Source organism: Oncorhynchus nerka, linkage group LG11, assembly GCF_034236695.1.
Source record: "Oncorhynchus nerka isolate Pitt River linkage group LG11, Oner_Uvic_2.0, whole genome shotgun sequence".
Lineage (NCBI taxonomy): Eukaryota > Metazoa > Chordata > Actinopteri > Salmoniformes > Salmonidae > Oncorhynchus > Oncorhynchus nerka.
This window is the reverse complement of record NC_088406.1, coordinates 41362912-41385202: the sequence shown is the minus strand read 5'-3', so window position 1 is coordinate 41385202 and position 22291 is coordinate 41362912.

The following is a 22291-nucleotide window of genomic DNA, read 5'->3' as shown; positions in this document are numbered from 1 at the left end:
GCTTTTCAAAAACAAAGCAGGCATTGTACCTAATATAGAACCTTAACCTCATCGCCTATCACATTCAGCTCATCTAATTGTCTCAAGCCCTGAAGTGAGTGTTCCCCCTTCATAACCCTTTATAAGGCCTATGAATGCTCCACAAATCATTCATAAACCACTGAAAGTGGTCACACTAACATAAAAGGGATAGTTCAGTCAAATTACACATTTACTTATTGAATTCCTTACCTTAATCATACTTAGAAATTTGTCTGTCTTGTCTCTCAGTCTTTTCTATTTAGTTAGGTCTCGATGGGCTGGAGGAACATCATGCATTAGAATAACATTGTGGATATTGAGCTCTTGGGGATAAAGAACTACCCACCATTTTATATAATCAGTTATGCTGTGTTATGCACCTGATTAACATTTATTTTTTTATTATTTTGCAACCTTGCCTCCTTCTTACAGCTCCCTTTCTAGACATCTTTCATTCTGAGCATAATATTTACTTGCAACATAAAGACACAATGAAAAGGACAAGGAAACAATTACCAAGTACCACACCATTTGTTCCATACAATTTCTCAACTTAAATGTAAAAAATAATATTTAAAAAATAAAGGGTTTAATGCTGTCCAGATGAACTGACAGTCAGCACTCACTCAGTGCTGAAAAGGAATGTGTCAAAGTCAAATTAATGCTAGGGTGTGTTCAGGGTTCCAAAGTCCCCCTACTCTCATGCCAAGTGCCTGTTTAACAATCCTCTGTGGAAATCCCCTGATAAACCTTGTCAAATCCAATCAAATCAAATGGTATTGGTCACATACACATATTTAGCAGATGTTATTGCAGGTGTAGTGAAATGCTTGTCCACCCTAGATCAATTTGCACTTTCACCTGCTAAGACTCATGAGCCACCCACAATATGACAGAACACTGCTATTGAGCCTTTATTTTTAATGTAATTTATCTATTAACCATGCCAATCGTACAGTATGGTTAGGCTATTGTTTAACACTGTTGGCTAAAGAGATTATTTACTCTCTGGAAGTGCTGTTTGTACATAGAGTCTGTGTCATCATAGCCGAAACTTCATTCAAAATGTATGTGTTACAAATCATCCTAAACTACATTTATTGAGCTACACATACACCTTCGGAAGATTTGAGTGTGACATTTAAAACATAACTTAACTGTGACAGTATACCCCGGAGCTGATAATTTGACAGTAATTGCCCTTGCAGTAGCTGTAATTTCAAACAGCTGCAATAATTGATTAGTGAATGTGGGAAAATAAGTTGCAAACCCTTGTGTCTTAACAAAGTGATCGGTGAGTGGGATGTGATTGTGATGAATGAGTAATATTCCTCCTGGGGCACCATTGAAAGATTGAAAAGAAAGTGAACAACAGCTCACTGTTTGCTACGTTCGATCGTTATTAGTGAATCTCATTCCAACATGAGTGCACCGAATATGAATCCCTGAAGTACCACTTACATATCAAAAAGCTATATTACTTCATAGAAAATAACTTGTGGTATTTGAGGATCAAACATACTCCAGTATGTGTACATATGTGTATATTTGAAAGTCACAGGCACTGATTCATACTCATTCACAGCGTTTTCTTATTTGTCTTTGGGTTGGAATGTTTGCTGACTTGGCACAATGTCACTTCAAAGGATTGTGTTGATGTTTCCTATCAAGTCCTTACTTGTGTGTAAGGAAGGCGAGCCCGATAAAAGTATTTCACAAGGTTTGATATCGGCACAAGATGTAAAGCACGCTCCTTCTGTTCGAACCATAAGGCCTTTTAATACTGACCAACCAGAGGAACACATTCATTTATTGCTGTGATAACACCATCACGACTGGGGTAGGTGGCATGTAGCTTTGCCGTTAAGAGTCCTGGAGCCGACTAGGTGAAAAATCTGTTGATGGACCCTTGAGCAAGGCACTTAACCCTAATTGCACTGGATAAGGAGAGATCCATTCCTGACAAAAAGAGAGACAGTATGTCTACAGATTTTATTTTAATATGTAGATTTCTTTTCTATAATTACATGTACCACATTTATAGACAGTTTTTTTTATTTCCAGTGTTTGCCAAAGCAACATTATTATGAATTTTATATTAGCAGTTCTGTTTTTGAAAACAGAAAAAAATGGTTAACTACCTCTAAAAAAAACGAGGGTCAGTCTATCTGCACATAATAAAATATGTGATTCAATACACATGGTGTGTTGATTCTCAGCTCGTGGGTCTTGTTCCACATTTATCTGCCGGCCCAGTTGGTCAGCAAACTGGCTCAATCTAGTTGTGATCATCTGCATGCGGGATTGTTAGGAAAAGAGCATGCAGAGCAATGTCCTCTGAAAATTCAAGATCCTCAAGCACTAAGAAGGGAGTCCACTGGATGTGGCCCTCTAGGTCAGTCTTTTACAATGTTCCTAATGAATCAGTCAGTAGCAACCATGAAAAGAATGGGTGAGAGAATGCATCCTTGGGGTATGCCACAGATGATGGAGAACCAGTCTTTTAAAGGTTGTTAACAAGGATGGCAAATTCAACTTCCCTCTAGAGGCAGCTAACAAGTCATTTGTTTGTGGGGGATGCCATGAGAGGACTTTCCAAATGCTGTTTCTGAGCACACTGTCGAAAGCATTTCTGAACTAGATCAAGTTGAGGTATAAAGTGGCTTTCCATTCCAGGCATCGTTGTATGATGTCGCGTATCGTGAATGTGTGGTCCATGCAGCCACTCCCTTTTTTGTGTGAAAAAAAAACCAAGCCAGAGAGGAGTGTGACTATTCCTAAATGAACTCCCATATGTTTTCAAACAGATCTATCTGTGCATTTCGATTCAAATTTCAGGGGTTGTTCTTGACCATCTCAGCATTGATAGTGTCAATGCCTTGCCTTTTGACCAGTCCTTAGGAATTGACAAGTCATCATTGTAATTAAGAATGTATTCTTAATTGATTTACGGCTATAAATAAAGGTGAAAGAAAAAAATACATATAAAAAAGGGATGATTAACCCTAGATACATTCCTAGATGTTTTCAAACAGGTCTGTTCCGAACAGTGTTTGTTCCTTTTGGGAAATGTGTGGGTTAGCAAGGCCATACATGTTTGTCCCAACAAATTGGCCTGACTAGCACGCCTGTGCTCTACCTTTCAGAAATTGTGCCCTCTAGCACCAGGAAGCCAGAGCAGGGAGGGAAGAGAGGTGCTGCACCATACACGCCACAATGACACCTGCAATTCTAATTCTGTGTCGAGAGCTCCCCTACACGTTGGGGCTGCACACTTCAAACTCTTTTACTATTGTTATTGCATTGTGTAAAAAAATCTAGATTTTCCTACACTCTCTTGTTTTTGTTCCAGACCTACTACCCAGTTCTATTTAGTCCTTATAGACCTTTTAAGCTTCAGGCCAATAACATGCTTGGTCTTGGGAAGAGAGTATCTGACCTCCAGAAAAAAGGTGTCATAGTGCCACAAATCTTCACTACTTTGTCCAATAATTTTTATTTGGCTTGTCCCTTCTCCTCTAAACAGGCTGATTTATTGTTGAGACATTTTTATTTTGGCCTGGTCCAAATTTCCTAATGTAATGTATAATTTACTCCTGGGTTTTAGGGAATGCGGTGTGGTACTTTTTTGGTCCTGTTTTTTTGGTCTTGGGTTTTTCTCATCTTAAGTCTGATCTTTACAATGATGAGATGTTTGTCACTGTATGTGTCCCCCTGTATTTTTATGGTTTCAGTAGAGGTCTTTTCCATTTGCCATTAGACCTAATTACCCGCAGTACATATAAGTCCCAGTCTAAATGTGTCCTGATATTTTACTCTTTGAAGACAAGGGATGATTGAGGGCAACTTTTTCATTCCCAGTGTTGCAAGAGGGCAAGTCTGAGCATGAACTCTGCTCATAGCTATTGTATTACCAATACACTGTGTTGATGTAGCATTTTTTTCACACAGAATTTCTCCCAGTAGATGAAAACTCAGATTTGTCTGAACCTGTCTGAATGCATCTCAAAGCAAAGGTTGATTGCTTGTGCATTTGTACCTCATATACAGTCAGGTCCGTCATTATTGGCACCCTTGATAAAGCTGAGCAAAAAAATGCTGTATAAAATATATAATACACGTTCTTAGCTATATTGTATGCAAAACAAATAGGGAAATGTTATTATTTTATACTAATACAATTGCTGAGAGAAAGAGATTTTGTTTAAAAAGTCATTTTAAAAAACTCAAAAAGATACAGGTCAAAATGATTGGCTCCCGTGTTTTCAATACTCTAGCACCCTCCCCTTATGAGGTTAATGACACTAAAACCTTTTTCTAAAATGTTTACTTCTGACTTAATGAAATGTTCGTATTGATGCTTGAAGAATATAACTTCTAAATGCCTTCTGAGCTTAGTTAAACCGTCATACCCTATCAGAACCCCAAATATAAACTTGTTTCAATCCAATGTTGGTCAACAAAGTAAATGTGAACAAACACTATATAGCCTCAAAATATGGTTAAAACTATAATTTTTATGTACTGGATGGTCAGTCCTTACATCCATAGCTCTGTCTACGAATTTGAGAGTGGTCACATTTCCCCAGCCCTATCCTTCAGCTTTTTACCAAAACTGGGGTGAGGAAGGAGGTCGCTTTGTTATTGTCTCAACTGCTGATTGTCGCTTTAACAAGGGCCCCAGGACCAGTGGAAGCAAAATAGCTCCATAACATCAAAGATCCACCAGCATATTTTACCATAGGTATGAGGTACTTTTCTGCATATGCTTCCATTTTTCAACTCCAAACCCATCACTGGTGTGTTTGAAAAAAGGCTATATTTTCACGGCATCTGACCTTAGCGCTGGTTTAAGTTTGATAAACAGAATTGGCACTTGGATTGGAATCGGTGCTATGATCTGATGACATGAAAAAAGAGCTTTCACCACGCACACCAATGGTGTGTTTGGCGTTGAAAAACAGAAGCATATGAAGAAAAGGACCCAAGGGGGAGGGTGCTAGAGTATTGGAAACAGGGGTGCCAATCATTTTCACGATTTTTTTGCATTATTTGTTAAACCATTCTCGTTCTCTGAGCAATTGTATAAATATAAAATAATAACAAAAATATATATAATATGACCTCTTCAATCCAGGTCAAAGAAGTTGTAAATCAACAGACTTGTTGATGCAATTAACTATTTTTTTAGGCCCAAATAAGTTGCAGAATGCATCAATCACTTAAATGATGCACAACGCACCCTGCAAAGTGTATGCTTTACACCTGTATAAAATTGTCATTTATTACTCCACAACTATAAACTCATTCATTTCAAGCATATGAAATCCAATGCATAGAATTACGTTGCTACACCGGAGACTTTGCATTATAGAATTATTACTTCCAAGATCACTTGGGGAGAAAGAATTACTCCTGAAAAAGATAGCTTTCCTGCAGTCAATGACCAAAGCTCCCTCTGGCCTCATAGGTGGAATGTTATTAATATGTGTTGTAATTTATAATGAATAAAGATTATTTCCAAATATCCGGTGTTTCTATGTCAAACATTTTAAAAATATATATATTTCAGTCTTCTGTGCTGTATATAAAGTGTAATATTGGAATGCAAACTCAAAATGTAATATATTTCAACTCTATATCTGACATGGTACAGGTGTTTTATTTTATTTTAATTAAGTTCATATGTAAGGTTCTGTATTTATTTTCTTAGTCAACCTTGTGTTCTGTTTCTTTGTGTTCTTGAACGTAGCCCTGTCTTTCATCTTTGTTCATTGATTTCACCTGTGTTAGTTACTCACCTGGTCTCATCAGCTCCTTATTTAGTTCAGTTCATTCTGTTTGTGCCTTTGTGAGGTATTGTTCGTTTAGACTCTACTAAGTCTTTTCCCAGCTCATTTGTGAGAACCAGTTATAGCCTTCAGTCCTAGTTTTGATTCACCTGCCTGTCTACTTGTGTATGACCATTGAGTGCCTGTGACCACGATTCCTGCCTTCTGTGAAGGTAAAATAAACACCTGCAGCGATCAGCGTGTGAATCTAGACCTTTTTCTCTCTGAGTATTCATTACACCATAAGCATGTGTGTGAGGTGTATACTTTTGTTTCAAAGTAGATTTGTTTAAGACTACCAAGAATCACTCTGTGTGACCCTGGTTTAGCCAACTGCAGTAAAAGGTTATTAAACAAGGTTTTACAGCAAGTTGAATGTTATAGTAAAACCACAAAATGTGACTCTGTAGGCTGGCTATGTACGATGGCAAACCAGCCTATAGAAGCATCTGGCATGTGCTGGAATACAAACACTAACTGAAGGAGAAGATGAATTTACCTGATATCAGGCCAATAGCAATCTCACCCATGGCACCTCACCCATGGCACCTTGGCAGAGATTAGATTTGGGTTTTCCCCCCCATCTCTCAAAGCTATGAGATAAGAAAAATACCTGTTTATGCATACAGTACCATTTACCAGAACCACAATTATATGGTCTAGCTTCTGAGTTCATAAAAATACAATTATTCCCAGCAGTGCTTAATTTACAGAAACATTATTTATTTTTTATTTATTTTTGAAAGTGAATCACCATTGAGACCAATATATATTTTATAAGTGAACCCTGCAAATACACAAGTTATAAAATATGTCAAATAAAATACAAAATATTATAAATATTTTTTTATTATTTTTGAAAGTGAATCACCATTGAGACCAATATACAGTATATTTTATAAGTGAACTCTGCAAATACACGAGTTATTAAATATGCAAAATAAAATACAAAATATTATAAATATTCAAGAAAAACAATCACATTCCTCAGCAAGGAGGTACCTAAACAACATTTTGAACTGCCCGAGAGGCACCAGAACCTGCAGTTGTAGGGAACTCTGGTTGTTCAATATATGGGGTGAAAATAAACTAAAAAAGCAGATTTACCTAACTCTGAGGAGACCGAAGGGGTTTCCAGAATGTTCCATCCCTGAGACCGGGTATGGTAACTCATACTCGCAAGGTTATTCATTATCTTCAGATGAAAAATGTTTCATTTTTAACCCTACCTGTCATCATAGAACCCTTTTGTTTTAAAGTGCTACTCAAAACCAATATCACAGGAATTAAATGTGAAGGATTTCACACAATGCCTAACTAATCCTTGTCTCCTGAAACCTGTTAGATCATGGAGAGTGCCCACCAGAGCGCTGCCTTTCCGTGATGCTTCTTGGCAGCCATAGCACATGTCCCGCCCTCAGTCTCAGGGCAGCTGTGCAGGCATGTTGGAGCATCTCTTTAGCCAGAATGAAGGTGCTGTATTCTTAAAATGATACAGGAGATACACTGGCTGCATTAGTTGAGAGCCATGATAAGAATCACATACTTCAGAGCTAATGACATAGTGCATTTGAAAAGTACACAGGTCTTTTGCCTTTTCCACATTTGGTTACGTTACAGCCTTATTATAAAATGTATTAAATAAAAAAAATCCTCATCAATCTACATACAATACCCCAAAATGACGAAGCGAAAAAAAGTTTTTTTGATTTTTTTTTGCAAATGTATTAACAGTAAAAAACAGAAATACCTTATTTACATACAGTTGAAGTCTGAAATGTACATACACTTAGGTTGTGTCAGAGTATGTGCTACTGGTGTTGAAGTCAGGTGCAGGAGAGCAGAGAATTGTGATCAGGCGCACACTTTATTCGGCAGAAACAAACAACAGACGGACGCAACAGTGTCCAATAAACCTCCAGCCAAAGGCAAAAGTGCAAAGCGCGACAAAGTCACAAATAAGCAAAAATGTTTAACAATTAAAAATACTCCTGGTTGAAACATAGTACCTGGGGAAAAACCAGCTAGGCGCGTCAATACAAAACACGTAACAAAACAATCCCACACAAAGACATGGGGGGGCAGAGGAATATATATATGCAGTTGATTAGGGAATGTAAACCAGGTGTGCAGGGAGCAAGACAAAACAAATGGAACAATGAAGAATGGAGCGGCGATGGCTAGAAGGCCGGTGACGTCGACCGCCGAACGCCGTCCAAACAAGGAGGGGAGCCGACCTCGGCGGAAGTTGTGACAGGTTGGAATAATTAAAACTTGTTTTTCAACCACTCCACAAATTTCTTGTAAACAAACTATAGTTTTGTCTACTTTGTGCATGACAAAAGTAATTTTTCCAACAATTGTTTACAGACAGATTATTTCACTTATAATTCACTGTATCACAATTCCAGTGGGTCAGAAGTTTGCATACACTAAATTGACTGTGCCTTTAAACAGCTTGGAAAATTTCAGAAATTTATGTCAAGGCTTCAGAAGCTTCTGATAGGCTAATTGACATACAGTAATTTGAGTCAATTGGAGGTGTACCTGTCGATGTATTTCGAGGCCTACCTTCAAACTCAGTGCCTCTTTGCTTGACATCATCGGAAAATTCAAAAGAAATCAGCCAAGACCTCAGAACAAAAATTTGTAGACCTCCACAAGTCTGGTTAATCCTTGGGAGCAATTTACAAACGACTGAAGGTACCAGGTTCATCTGTACAAACAATAGTATGCAAGTGTAAACACCGTGGGACCACACAACCATCATACCGCTCAGGAGGGAGACGCGCTCTGTCTCCTAGAGATGAACGTACTTTGGTGCCAAAAGTGCAAATCATTCTGAGAACAACAGCAAAATACCTTGTGAAGATGCTGGAGGAAACAGGTACAAAAGTATCTATATCCACAGTAAAACGAGTCCTGTATCGACATAACCTGAAAGGCCGCTCAGCAAGGAAGAAGCCACTGCTTCAAAACCGCCATAAAAAGCCAGATTACGGTTTGCAACTGCACATGGGGACAAAGATCGTACTTTTTGGAGAAATGTCCTCTGGTCTGATGAAACACAAATAGAACTGTTTGGCCATAATGACCATTGTTATGTTTGGAAGAAAAAGGGGGATGCTTGCAAGCTGAAGAACACCATCCAATCGTGAAGCACGGGGGTGGCAGCATCATGTTGGGTGCTTTGCTGCAGGAGGGACTGGTGCAATTCACAAAATAGATGGCATCATGAAGATGGAAAATTATGTGGATATATTGATGCAAAATCTCAAGACATTTGTCAGGAAGTTAAAGCTTGGTCACCCATGGGTCTTCCAAATGGACAATGACCCCAAGCATACTTCCAAAGTTGTGGCAAAGTAGCTTAAGGACAACAAAGTCAAGGTATTGGAGTGGCCATCACAAAGCCCTGACCTCAATCCTATAGAACATTTGTGGGCAGAACTGAAAAAGCGTGTGCGAGCAAAGAGGCCTACAAAATTCACCCAACTTATTGTGGGAAGCTTGTGGAAGGCTACCTGAAATGTTTGACCCAAGTTAAACAACTTAAAGACAACGCTACCAAATACTAATTGAGTGTATGTAAACTTCTGTATTTGGCTAAGGTGTCAGTAAACTTCTGACTTCAAAAGTATTCATCCCCTTTAGTATGAGACTCAAAATTGAGATCAATTGCATCCTGTTTCCGTTTATCATCCTTGAGATGTTTTCACAACTTGATTGATGTCCACCTTTGGTAAATTAAATTGACATGATTTGAAAAGGTACACATCTGTCTATATAATGTCCCACAGTTGACAGTGCATGTCAGAGCAAAAACCAAGCCGTGAGGTCTAAGGAATTGTCTGTAGAGCTCCGAGACAGGATTGTGTCGAGGCACAGATTTGGGGAATAGTACCAAACCTTTTATACAGCATTGAAGGTCCCCAAGAACACAGTGGCCTCCATCATTCTTAAATGGATGAAGTTTGGAACCACCAAGACTCTTCCCAGAGCTGGCCGCCCGGCCAAACTGAGCAATCGGGGGAGAAGGGCCTTGGTCAGGGAGGTGACCAAGAACCGGATGGTCACTGACAGAGCTCCAGATTTCCTCTGTGGAGATGGGACAACCTTCAAGAAGGACAACCATCTCTGCACAGCACTCCACCAATCAGGCCTTTATGGTAGAGTGGCTAGACAGAAGCCCCTCCTCAGTAAAAGGCTCATGGCAAAATTACTGAGGATAATAGCGGACTACATTTCCATTCCTATTTGCCATATCTTCAATTTAAGCATACCAGAAAGTGTGTGCCCTCAAGTCAAAAGTTATTCCGCGACCTAAGAATAGTAATGGCCCCTTTACTGGCTCAAATAGCCAACCAATCAGCCTGTTACAAACCCTTAGTAACGATTGGGAAAGAATTGTGTTTGACCAGATACAATGCTATTTTACAGTAAACAAATTGACAACAGACTTTCAGCATGTTTATAGGGAAGGACATTCAACAAGCACAGCACTTACACAAATGACTGATGATTGGCTGAGAGATCACAGAGGGTGTTCTTTAATGGAAGCCTCTCCAACATAATCCAGATAGAATCAGGAATTCCCCAGGGCAGCTGTCATTTTCATTTAATCTTTACTAACGACATGCCACTGGCTTTGAGTAAAGCCAGTGTGTCTTTGTATGCGGATGACTCAACACTATACAAGTCAGCTACTACAGCTTCTGGAATGACTGATACACTTAACAAAGAGCTGCAGTTAGTTTCAGAATGGGTGGCAAGGAATAAATTAGTCCTAAATATTTTAAAAACTGAAGGCATTGTATTTGGGACAAATCATTCACTATATATTCACTAATATATTCACTAAATATTGTAATAAATCATGTGGAAATTGAGCAAGTTGAGGTGACTAAACTGCTTGGAGTAACCCTGGATTGTAAATTGTCATGGTCAAAACATATTGATGCAACAGTAACTAAGATGGGGAGAAGTCTGTCCATAATAAAGTGCTACTCTACCTCCTTAACAACACTATCAACAAGGCAGGTCCTACAGGCCCTAGTTTTGTCGCACCGGGACCATTGTTCCGTCGTGTGGTCAGGTGCAACAAATAGGGACTTAATAATATGCATGTCAATCTCTCCTGGCTCAAAGTAGAGTAGAGATTGAATTCATCACTACTTGTATTTGTGAGATGTATTGACATGTTGAAAGCACAGAGCGGTCTGTTTAAACGACTAGCACACAGCTCAGTCACCCTTGCATACTCCACAAGACATGTCACCCGAGGTCTCTTCACAGTCCCCAAGTCCAGATCAGACTATGGGAGGCACACAGTACTAAATAGAGCCATGCAACTCTATTCATGCAACTATATTCCACATCAGGTAACTGATGCAAGCAGTAGAATTATATTTAAACAACAGATAAGAACAGCAGGGACTGTGAAGCAACACAAACATAGGCTCAGACACATGCATACACACACATGATAACATATGCACTAGACACACATACACATGGATTTTGTGTTGTAGATATGTGGTAGTGGAGTATGGGCCTGAGGGTGTTGTGTGTTGTGAATTCTGTGATGAATGTATGGTAATGTTTTTAAAATTGTATAACTGCCTTGATTTTGCCAGACCCCTGGAAGAGTAGTTGCTGCCTTGCCAGTAGCTAATGGGGATCCATAATAAACACAAATACATATACAGCTCATTTGGGGTTTGCCAAAAGGCCCCTAAAGAACTCAGACCATGAGAAACAGTGGCAGGGACTGGGAGAGTAGTCATGATTCAGGCAAAGTACAGAGAAATCCCTGACGGAAACTTGCTCCCAATCTAATATCTCTAGAGTGACCTGAAAATAGCTGTGCAGCGACGCTACCCATCCAACCTGACAGAGCTTGAGAGGATCTGCAGAGAAGAATGAGAGAAAGTCCACAAATACAGGTGTTTCAAACTTGTAGCATCATATCCAAGAAGATTCGAGGCTGTAATTGTTGCCAAAGGTGCTTCAACAAAGTATTGAATAAAGGTTCTGAACACTTATGTAAACGTCAATTATTTTTTGCAAAATGTTCGGTGTTATTGTTGTGTAGATTGATGAGGGGAAAAATAATTGAATCAATTTTAGAATAAGACTGTAACGTAACTAAATGTGGAAAATGTCAAGAGGTCTGAATACTTTCCGAATGCACTGTATCATCTCAACATAGCTGTCGTCTTTCTTCTTAAGTACTATCAAGCAATGCAAACACAAACAGAAAGAGGCTACAAGGTAGGTCAGGACCTTCATCCTAAGGGCATTAATACATGTTATAACAGGAATAAAAGGTTAAAGGCCTGATGGAGGACGTTGTCATTGGTGATAGATTTTCAAGAGGTGCCAGAAAATATAGATATATTTGAGAGATAAGACTGTGGTTCCCTTGATGATTTATTTGGAGTTTAAAACACTTTTATTATGCCACACTGTTAGCTGTGTTTCATGTCATACTTCATTTTCTGTTTAATCTTCAACTGAAAATCAGAATGTTCTGTAATAGTTGTGTTTAGGACATATCGTATGAGGCCTTAGAACTGTCAGTTCTGTCCACTATGAAACGTATTAGTATGCTATTGAAGTCTTAAATTGAGTAATGGCATTCAAATGAATTTACAAGTGAACTTTCATTAAAAACATACAGAAAGAGTAGAGGTTTGACAATTATTGACAGAATATGTTTGACATAATACATTTTGAAGCCCCACACGGTCTTCAGGATCTCTAAATACCGTAATGTAACATACTGTAACGTAACATTCCTTCAAACACAAACCAATAAACTGAAAGAACACAAGAGCAGTCTTGCTGGACCTCAGACCTGTAGTAGTTGGTTTTCTTCAGGTGGGTGTGGCAGGTGTGCTTCAGAGCCCCTTCTCTGACGGTTTCCCCTGGGGCCTGGGGGATGGTGGACATAAAAACCCCATAGGGGAGCCACAGATGGGACAGACAGATAAACAGAGAACCAAGGCCTTTCCCACTCTTGGACCATAGTTAGCTGACAGCCATAACTTCTGACTTCTGATTTCAAAAGATAATGACAAGAGAGTGCAAGGCTACAGGCAAGAAGATGTTTTCATGTTTTATGTCAAATACTCTTCGAAGCAGACCCTGGATAAATATCAATATGGGTTCATTTAACAATTGAATGACGTCTCAGAGTAACTACTTTTAAAACAACTGTATTCGATTATGGTTGTCAGAAAGGAGGTATTTCTTTAACAAATAAACATCTTACAAGTCATTTAAATTGATGCGGGACAAATCTGTCTTTCAGTTACAGCATCTATAATACATGACAGCAGTTATTTTTCAGCAAAACTCTTGTAAAGTAAATAATAGAACTAGTCAAACTACAACACTGTTCCTTTTACGTCATAAAAAAAGCAATTCACAGTACTTCAATGTACATTACAACATAAAGGAAAGAATAACTACAAGCACCATGTACCTGAATTATGAGCAATAGAAATACAAGGGTTACCGACATAATACATTCATTTATAACCCATAGATAAAACATTCATAAGCATTCTGTAAACATTTCAAAAATGATTATGACTGGCTCATACACTAATATATCTTAGACACTGGGGATGAAGTTTGAGGAACTGTTCACATATGTGTATTTGTCATCCTGATCCTGGTCCTCCAGAAGTTTCTCCAGAGGGTTGGGCTCTTCAGCCACAGCAGGACTCTGCTCCAGGGGCTGGGGGTCCTGCTGGGGCATGGTGGGGGTCACTGTCATGGACATGGGAAGCAACTGAGACCCAGCCAGAGTGGCAGGGTGAAAGGCAAACTGCACGCCCGATGTAGGGATGGTGGTTAGCGGCTGGGTCCACGGGATATAAGTCAATACTGAGTCCTGGAGGTCCACTTGTGTGAGGGCTGTGGACGTAGGTGCTAGGGTCTGCACTGACAACAGGGGATGTGTTTGTAGTCAAACCCCAGCTGTGTTACAACTATTTTGTACAGGTGAAGGTGTATATTACTATGCTCTGTGGATATGATGGAATTTTTACAGAGTTTATGCTTTAAACCTCTTAAAGATCATACCCTTTTTTTCAATTTTTGCCTAAAATGACATACCCAAATCTAACTTCTCAATCAGGGACAGCTGTCTATGGTTGTCTCTGATTGGGAATCATACTTGGGTAGCCCTTTTCCCCTCCTTTCAGTGTGGGTAGTTGACTTTGTTAGAGGCATTATAGCCGAAGTTAAGCTTCACGGTCGTTTCCTTGTTTTGTTGGCAACATTTCTATAAATAAAAGGAAAATGTACGCTTACCACGCTGCACCTTGGTCCGCTTCTTACGACGCCCATGACAAACTGCCCATACATAGCTCAGGACCTGAAGCAAGGATATGCATATTCTTGATACCATTTGAAAGGAAACACTTTGAAGGTTGTGGAAATGTGAAATTAATGTAGGAGAATATAACACATTAGATCTAGTAAAAGATAATACAAACAAAAAAACATACTGCTCATTCTGTGCATGATTTCCTGCAAGACAGGAATGTCAGTGTTCTGCCATGGCCAGCGAAGAGCCCAGATCTCATAGCGTCTCATAGCAAGAACTGGCAAATCTGGTGCAGTCCATGAGGAGGAGATGCGCTGCAGTACCTAATGCAGCTGGTGGCCACACCAGATACTGACTGTTACTTTTGATTTTGACCCCCGCCTTTTGTTCAAGGACACATTATTCAATTTCTGTTAGTCACATGTCTGTGGAACTTGTTCCGTTTATGTCTCAGTTGTTGAATCTTGTTATGTTCATACAATGTTTACACATGTTAAGTTTGCTGAAAATGAACGCAGTTGACAGTGAGAGGACGTTTCTTTTTTTGCTGATGTCCGGGCGGGGTGGGTGTGGAGCCAGAGACAGCAGTGCGGTCATTCCTACATTTGAACATATACATTTATTTGATCAAACAAAACTATGCTACATTTTATCTCTGGGACCCTCAGCATGACAAATCAGAGCAAGATTACCGAATGTAAGTACATTATTTACCTTCAGAGGTGAATGTATCAAACCAGTTGATGTGATAAAAATGTTTTGTTGTTGTGCACTCTCCTCAAACAATAGCATGGCATTTTTCACTGTAATAGCTACTGTTAATTAGAACTGCAGTTAGATTAACAAGAATTTAACCTCTTGATTCTAGCCATCCCGGATCCGGGATCGTGAATACAGCCTCAAGCTCATTACCATAACGCAACGTTAACTATTCATGAAAATCGCAAATGAAATGAAATAAATATGCTAGCTCTCAAGCTTAGCCTTTTGTTAACAACACTGTCATCTCAGATTTTCAAAATATGCTTTTCAACCATAGAAAAACAAGCATTTGTGTAACAGTATTGATAGCTAGCGTAGCATTTAGCGTTAGCATTCAGCGGGCAACATTTTCACAAAAACAAGAAAAGCATTCAAATAAAATCATTTACCTTTGAAGAACTTCAGATGTTTTCAATGAGGAGACTCTCAGTTAGATAGCAAATGTGAGTGAGTGATTATAATCCTTTTAAATGCCAACATCATTTCAACAGTAGCTACAAATCCACTGGCTTATATAGGCATGATCCCTGTGTGTAGAACAATGTATTCACTTGCATTACTTCACAGTTGAATAATAAGTAAATTATATCCATTTATGTGTGTGTGTGTGTGTGTGTGTGTGCGTGCATGCGTGTGTGTGTGTGTGTGAAGTATGTGGGAATTTGGAGCAAACAGTGGAATGGCAGAAAGGATCTGGAACAGGAGACCATTAAATTGAATCCAGGCATGTAAATTCACTTGGCAGGCTGGAGCACTTAATTGTATACTGTATATTGTTGTTGCAAGAGGTGTTTCATATATTATATGGTGTATTCATCTATTACTTCATTTTGCATTTCTCTTTTTTTTTTAAAGACAAATACCACACATTTAGTAAAATAAATTGAACTCAGTCTAACTTCTTCTACTGATCAGCTGAACCCTTCCCGGAACCTCTGAGAACCTCTCTTTTTAGAGAGTCCCTCTGAGAACCTCTGAGATTCAAGTAACACAGTCCATTTAGTTGGGTGGCCCTCGATCTTTCTATCGCATCAGGGTCTGTTGGTTGGAGTGTAGTGTTGAGAATGCCGTACTCTGTGTGCCTTGTGAGTTTTCAGGTAATTAATAGGTTGAGAGGTTGGTAAGAGGGCTCATTGGCATGGCTGAGCTGAGCTGATTTGCATAGGCCCTGTGCCCAGCCTTGCAGCCAGGTAGTAACTGTCATGGAAAAACACCTGCATTATATAAGGAGAAAATCCCCTTTTCTACCCTGCTGTAGGAATCTGATCTGATCTTCTCCAGGCTCCTTTCAGTTGACGTTGTGCATGTCCAGCCGAACGAAAGGCCATCTCTCTCGGTTTTTAGGGCATGTTGTAAAGATAAGAAGAAATGCTGAAGATTCTGTTTGACGCTTCAGGATGACAGGTTGACACTTATCTAAAATGTTTCCAATTGCATTCCTGTGGCTTGGCCTCTGTTCTCTTTTGTCTCCTGCTCTGTCTTGTTCAATCCTCTATTATAGAATGACAGGCTCACAAGCCCTGTCATTTTGAATTCCGTAAAGAGAGTGTGGAAGACGTGAAACAATTATTACTATCTATCAACAATGACAAACCACCGGGGTATGACAACTTGGATGGAAAATTATTTAGGTTAATTAATAGCGGATGATATTGCCACTCCCATTTGCCATATCTTCAATTTAAGCCTACTAGAAAGTGTGTTCCCTCAGGCACGGAGGGAACACACTTTATTTTTAAATAATTTTGCTACCTAAGAATAGTACAAAAAAACAGAACTGGCTCAAATAGCCGACCAATCATCCTGTTACAATCTCTTAGCAAACTTTTGGGGAAAAAAATGGTGTTTGGCTAGATTTTACATTACATTTAAGTCATTTAGCAGACGCTCTTATCCAGAGCGACTTACAAATTGGTGCGTTCACCTTAAGACATCCAGTGGAACAGCCACTTTACAATAGTGCATCTAAATCTTTTAAGGGGGGTGAGAAGGATTACTTTATCCTATCCTAGGTATTCCTGAAAGAGGTGGGGTTTCAGGTGTCTCCGGAAGGTGGTGATTGACTCCGCTGTCCTGGCATCGTGAGGGAGTTTGTTCCACCATTGGGGGGCCAGAGCAGCGAACAGTTTTGACTGGGCTGCGCGGGAACTGTACTTCCTCAGTGGTAGGGAGGCGAGCAGGCCAGAGGTGGATGAACGCAGTGCCCTTGTTTGGGTGTAGGGCCTGATCAGAGCCTGGAGGTACTGAGGTGCCGTTCCCCTCACAGCTCCGTAGGCAAGCACCATGGTCTTGTAGCGGATGCGAGCTTCAACTGGAAGCCAGTGGAGAGAGCGGAGGAGCGGGGTGACGTGAGAGAAGGTTGAACACCAGACGGGCTGCGGCGTTCTGGATGAGTTGTAGGGGTTTAATGGCACAGGCAGGGAGCCCAGCCAACAGCGAGTTGCAGTAATCCAGACGGGAGATGACAAGTGCCTGGATTAGGACCTGCGCTGCTTCCTGTGTGAGGCAGGGTCGTACTCTGCGGATGTTGTAGAGCATGAACCTACAAGAACGGGCCACCGCCTTGATGTTAGTTGAGAACGACAGGGTGTTGTCCAGGATCACGCCAAGGTTCTTAGCGCTCTGGGAGGAGGACACAATGGAGTTGTCAACCGTGATGGCGAGATCATGGAATGGGCAGTCCTTCCCCGGGAGGAAGAGCAGCTCCGTCTTGCCGAGGTTCAGCTTGAGGTGGTGATCCGTCATCCACACTGATATGTCTGCCAGACATGCAGAGATGCGATTCGCCACCTGGTCATCAGAAGGGGGAAAGGAGAAGATTAATTGTGTGTCGTCTGCATAGCAATGAGAGACCATGTGAGGTTATGACAGAGCCAAGTGACTTGGTGTATAGCGAGAATAGGAGAGGGCCTAGAACAGAGCCCTGGGGGACGCCAGTGGTGAGAGCGCGTGGTGAGGAGACAGATTCTCGCCACGCCACCTGGTAGGAGCGACCTGTCAGGTAGGACGCAATCCAAGCGTGGGCCGCGCCGGAGATGCCCAACTCGGAGAGGGTGGAGAGGAGGATCTGATGGTTCACAGTATCGAAGGCAGCCGATAGGTCTAGAAGGATGAGAGCAGAGGAGAGAGAGTTAGCTTTAGCAGTGCGGAGGGCCTCCGTGATACAGAGAAGAGCAGTCTCAGTTGAATGACTAGTCTTGAAACCTGACTGATTTGGATCAAGAAGGTCATTCTGAGAGAGATAGCGGGAGAGCTGGCCAAGGACGGCACGTTCAAGAGTTTTGGAGAGAAAAGAAAGAAGGGATACTGGTCTGTAGTTGTTGACATCGGAGGGATCGAGTGTAGGTTTTTTCAGAAGGGGTGCAACTCTCGCTCTCTTGAAGACAGAAGGGACGTAGCCAGCGGTCAGGGATGAGTTGATGAGCGAGGTGAGGTAAGGGAGAAGGTCTCCGGAAATGGTCTGGAGAAGAGAGGAGGGAATAGGGTCAAGCGGGCAGGTTGTTGGGCGGCCGGCCGTCACAAGACGCGAGATACAACGCTACTTTACAGTTAACAAATTGACAACAGACTTTCAGCACGCTTATAGGGAAGGACATTTAACAAGCACAGCACTTACACAAATGACCGATGATTAGCTGAGAGTAACTGATGAAAAAAAGATTGTGGGGGCTGTTTTATTAGACTTCAGTGCTGTTTTTGACGTAATCGATCATAGTCTGCTGCTGGAAAAACGTATGTGTTATGGCTTTACACACCCAGCTATATTTTGGATAAAGAGTTACCTGTCCAACAGAACACAGAGGGTGTTCTTTAATGGAAGCCTCTCCAACATAATCCAGGTAGAATCAGGAATTCCCCAGGGAAGCTGTCTAGGCCCCTTACTTTTTTCAACTTTACTAACGACATGCCACTCAGTAAAGCCAGTGTGTCTTTGTATGCGGGTGACTCAACAATATACACATCAGCTACTACAGCTAGTGAAATGACAGCAACACTTAACAAACACTTAGTTTCAAAATTGGTGGCAAGGAATAAGTTAGTCCTAAATACTGTATAAAAAAAACTAAAAGCATTGTATTGGGGGCAAATCCTTCACTAAACCCTAAACCTCAACAAAATCTTGTGGTGAATAATGTGGAAATTGAGCAAGTTGAGGTGACTAAACTGCTTGGAGTAACCCTAGATTGTAAATTGTCATGGTCAAAACATTGATACAACAGTGGCTAAGATGGGGAGAAGTTTGTCAATAATAAAGCATTGCTCTGCCTTCTTAACAGCACTATCAACAAGGCAGGTCCTGCAGGCCCTAGTTTGGTCGCACCTGGACAAGATGGCGCCGATAGAGATGGCAGCTTCGCTTCGAGTCCTTAGGAAACTGTGCAGTATTTTGTTTTTTATGTATTATTTATTACATTGTTAGCCCAGAACACCTTAAGTGATATTACACACACCCGGGAAGAACTATTGGATATCAGAGAGACATCAACTTACCAGCACAACCAGTGCTACGACCAGGAATAAGACATTCCCAAAGCAGATCCTTTGTCTGCACCTCCCAGGGCATTTGAACTGATTTAGCTTTCCAAAGAGATATCCAGGATTGTAACATACTCTGTTTCATGGAAACATGGCTAGCTGGGGATATGCTGTCAGAGTCCATACAGCCAACGGGATTTTCAGTGCATCGCACCGACAGGAATAAACATCTCTCTGGTAAGAAGAAGGGCAAGGGTGTATGTTCCATGATTAACGACTCATAGTGTAATTGTAACAACATACAAGAACTCAAGTCCTTTTGTTCATCTGACGTAAAATTCCTCACTGTCAAACGCCGACCATATTATCTCCAAAGAGAACTCTCCTCAGTTATCGTCACAGCCGTGTATATCCCACTGCAAGTGGATACCAAGACGGCCATCAAGGAACTTCATTGGACTTTATGAAAACTGTAAATCATACAGTTGAAGACGGAGGTTTACATACACCTTAGACAAATACATTTAAACTCAGTTTTTCACAATTCCTGACATTTAAACCTAGTAAAAAGTATCTTTCTTAGGTCAGTTTGGATCACCACTTTATTTTAAGAATGTGAGATGTCAGAATAATACTAGCCAGAATGATTTATTTCAGCTTTTATTGTTTTCATCACATTCCCAGTGGGTCAGAAGTTTACATACACTCAATTAGTATTTGGTAGCATTGTCTTTAAGTTGTTTAACTTGGGTCAAACATTTCAGCTAGCCTTCCACAAGCTTCCCACACAAAGTTGGGTGAATTTTGGCCCATTCCTCCTGACAGACCTGGTTTAACTGAGTCAGGTTTGTAGGCCTTCTTGCTCGCACACACGTTTTCAGTTCTGCCCACACATTTTCTGTAGGATGGAGGTCAGGGCTTTGTGATGGCCACTCCAATACCTTGACTTTCTTGTCCTTAAGCTACTCACAACTTTTGAAGTATGCTTGTCCATTTGGAAGGCCCATTTGCGAACAAGCTTTAACTTCTTGACTAATATCTTGAGATGTTGCTTCAATATGTCCACATACTTTTTTCTTTCTCATGATGCCATCTATTTTGTGAAGTGCACCAGTCCCTCCTGCAGCAAAGCACCCCAACAACATGATACTGCCACCCCCGTGCTTCATTCACGTTTGGGATGGTGTTCTTCGGCTTGCAGGCCCCTTTTTCCTCCAAACATAACGATGGTCATTATGGCCAAACAGTTCTATTTTTGTTTCATCAGACCAGAGGACATTTCTCCAAATAGTACAATTTTTGTCCCCATGTGCAGTTGCAAACCGTAGTCTGGCTTTTTTATGGCGGTTTTGGAGCAGTGGCTTCTTCCTTGCTGAGCGGCCTTTCAGGTTACATCGATACAGGACTCGTTTTACTGTGGATATAAATACTTTTGTACCCATTTCCTCCAGCATCTTCACAAGGTCCTTTGTTGTTGTTCTGGGATTGATTTGCACTTTTCGTACCAAGGTTCTTTCATCTCTAGGAGACAGAATGCTTCTCCTTCCTGAGCGGTATGATGGCTTCGTGGTCCCATGGTGTTTATATTTGCATTTGATTGTTTGTACAGATGAACGTGGTTACTTCAGGTGTTTGGAAATTTCTCCCAAGGATGAACCAGACATGTGGAGGTCTGCACATTTTTGTTCTGAGTTCTTGGCTGATTTCTTTTGAATTTTCCGATGATGTCAAGCAAAGAGGCACTGAGTTTGAAGGTAGGCCTTGAAATACATCCACAGGTACACCTCCAATTGACAAATAATCTGTCTGTAAACAATTGTTGGAAAAATTACTTCTGTCATGCACAAAGTAGATATCCTAACCGACTTGCCAAAACTATAGTTTGTTAACAAGAAAATTGTGGAGTGATTGAAAAATGAGTTTTAATGACTCCAACCTAAGTGCATGTAAACTTCCAACTTCAACTGTATATCCTGAGGCTGAATTTATTGTAGCTGGGGATTTTAACAAAGCTATTCTGAGAACAAATTCTATCAGCATCTCGATTGTTGTACACGAGTGGGTAACACACTCAACCATTGCTACTCTAACTTCCGCGATTTATACAAGGCCCTCCCCCGACCTCCTTTTGGAAAATCTGACCATGACTCCATCTTGTTGCTTCCCTCCTATAGGCAGAAACTAAAACAGGAAGCGCACGTGCTTAGGTCTATCCAACGCTGGTCTGACCAATCAGATTCCACGCTTCAAGATTGCTTCGAACACATATACTGGGATATGTTCCGGGTAGCCTCAGATAATAACATTGACGTATACACTGACTCGGTGAGCAAGTTTATAAGGAAGTGTATAGGATTAATGGCAGCATTTGCGCAAAGCTGAAAACACTTATCACGGAATTTAATCATGGCAAGGCGACTGGAAATATGATTGAATATAAACAGTGTAGTTATTCTCTCCGTATGGCAATCAAACAAGCTAAGTATCAGTATAGAGACAAAGTGGAGTCGCAATTCAATGGTTCAAACATGAGACATATGTGGCAGGGTCTACAGATAATCACAGATTACAAAAAGAAAAGCAGCCCCTTCATGGACATCGAAGTCTTGCTTCCAGACAAATTAAACAACTTCTTTGCGTGCTTTGAGGACAATACAGTGCCACTGATGCGGCCCACTACCAAAGACTGTGGGCTATCCTTCTCTGTGGCCGACGTGAGTAAAACATTTAAACGCGTTAACCCCCGCAAGGCAGCTGGCTGGTGTGTTTACGGACATATTCAATCAATCCCTACCGCAGTCTGCTGTCCCCACATGCTTCAAGATGGCCACCATTGTTCCTGTTCCCAAAAATGCTAAGG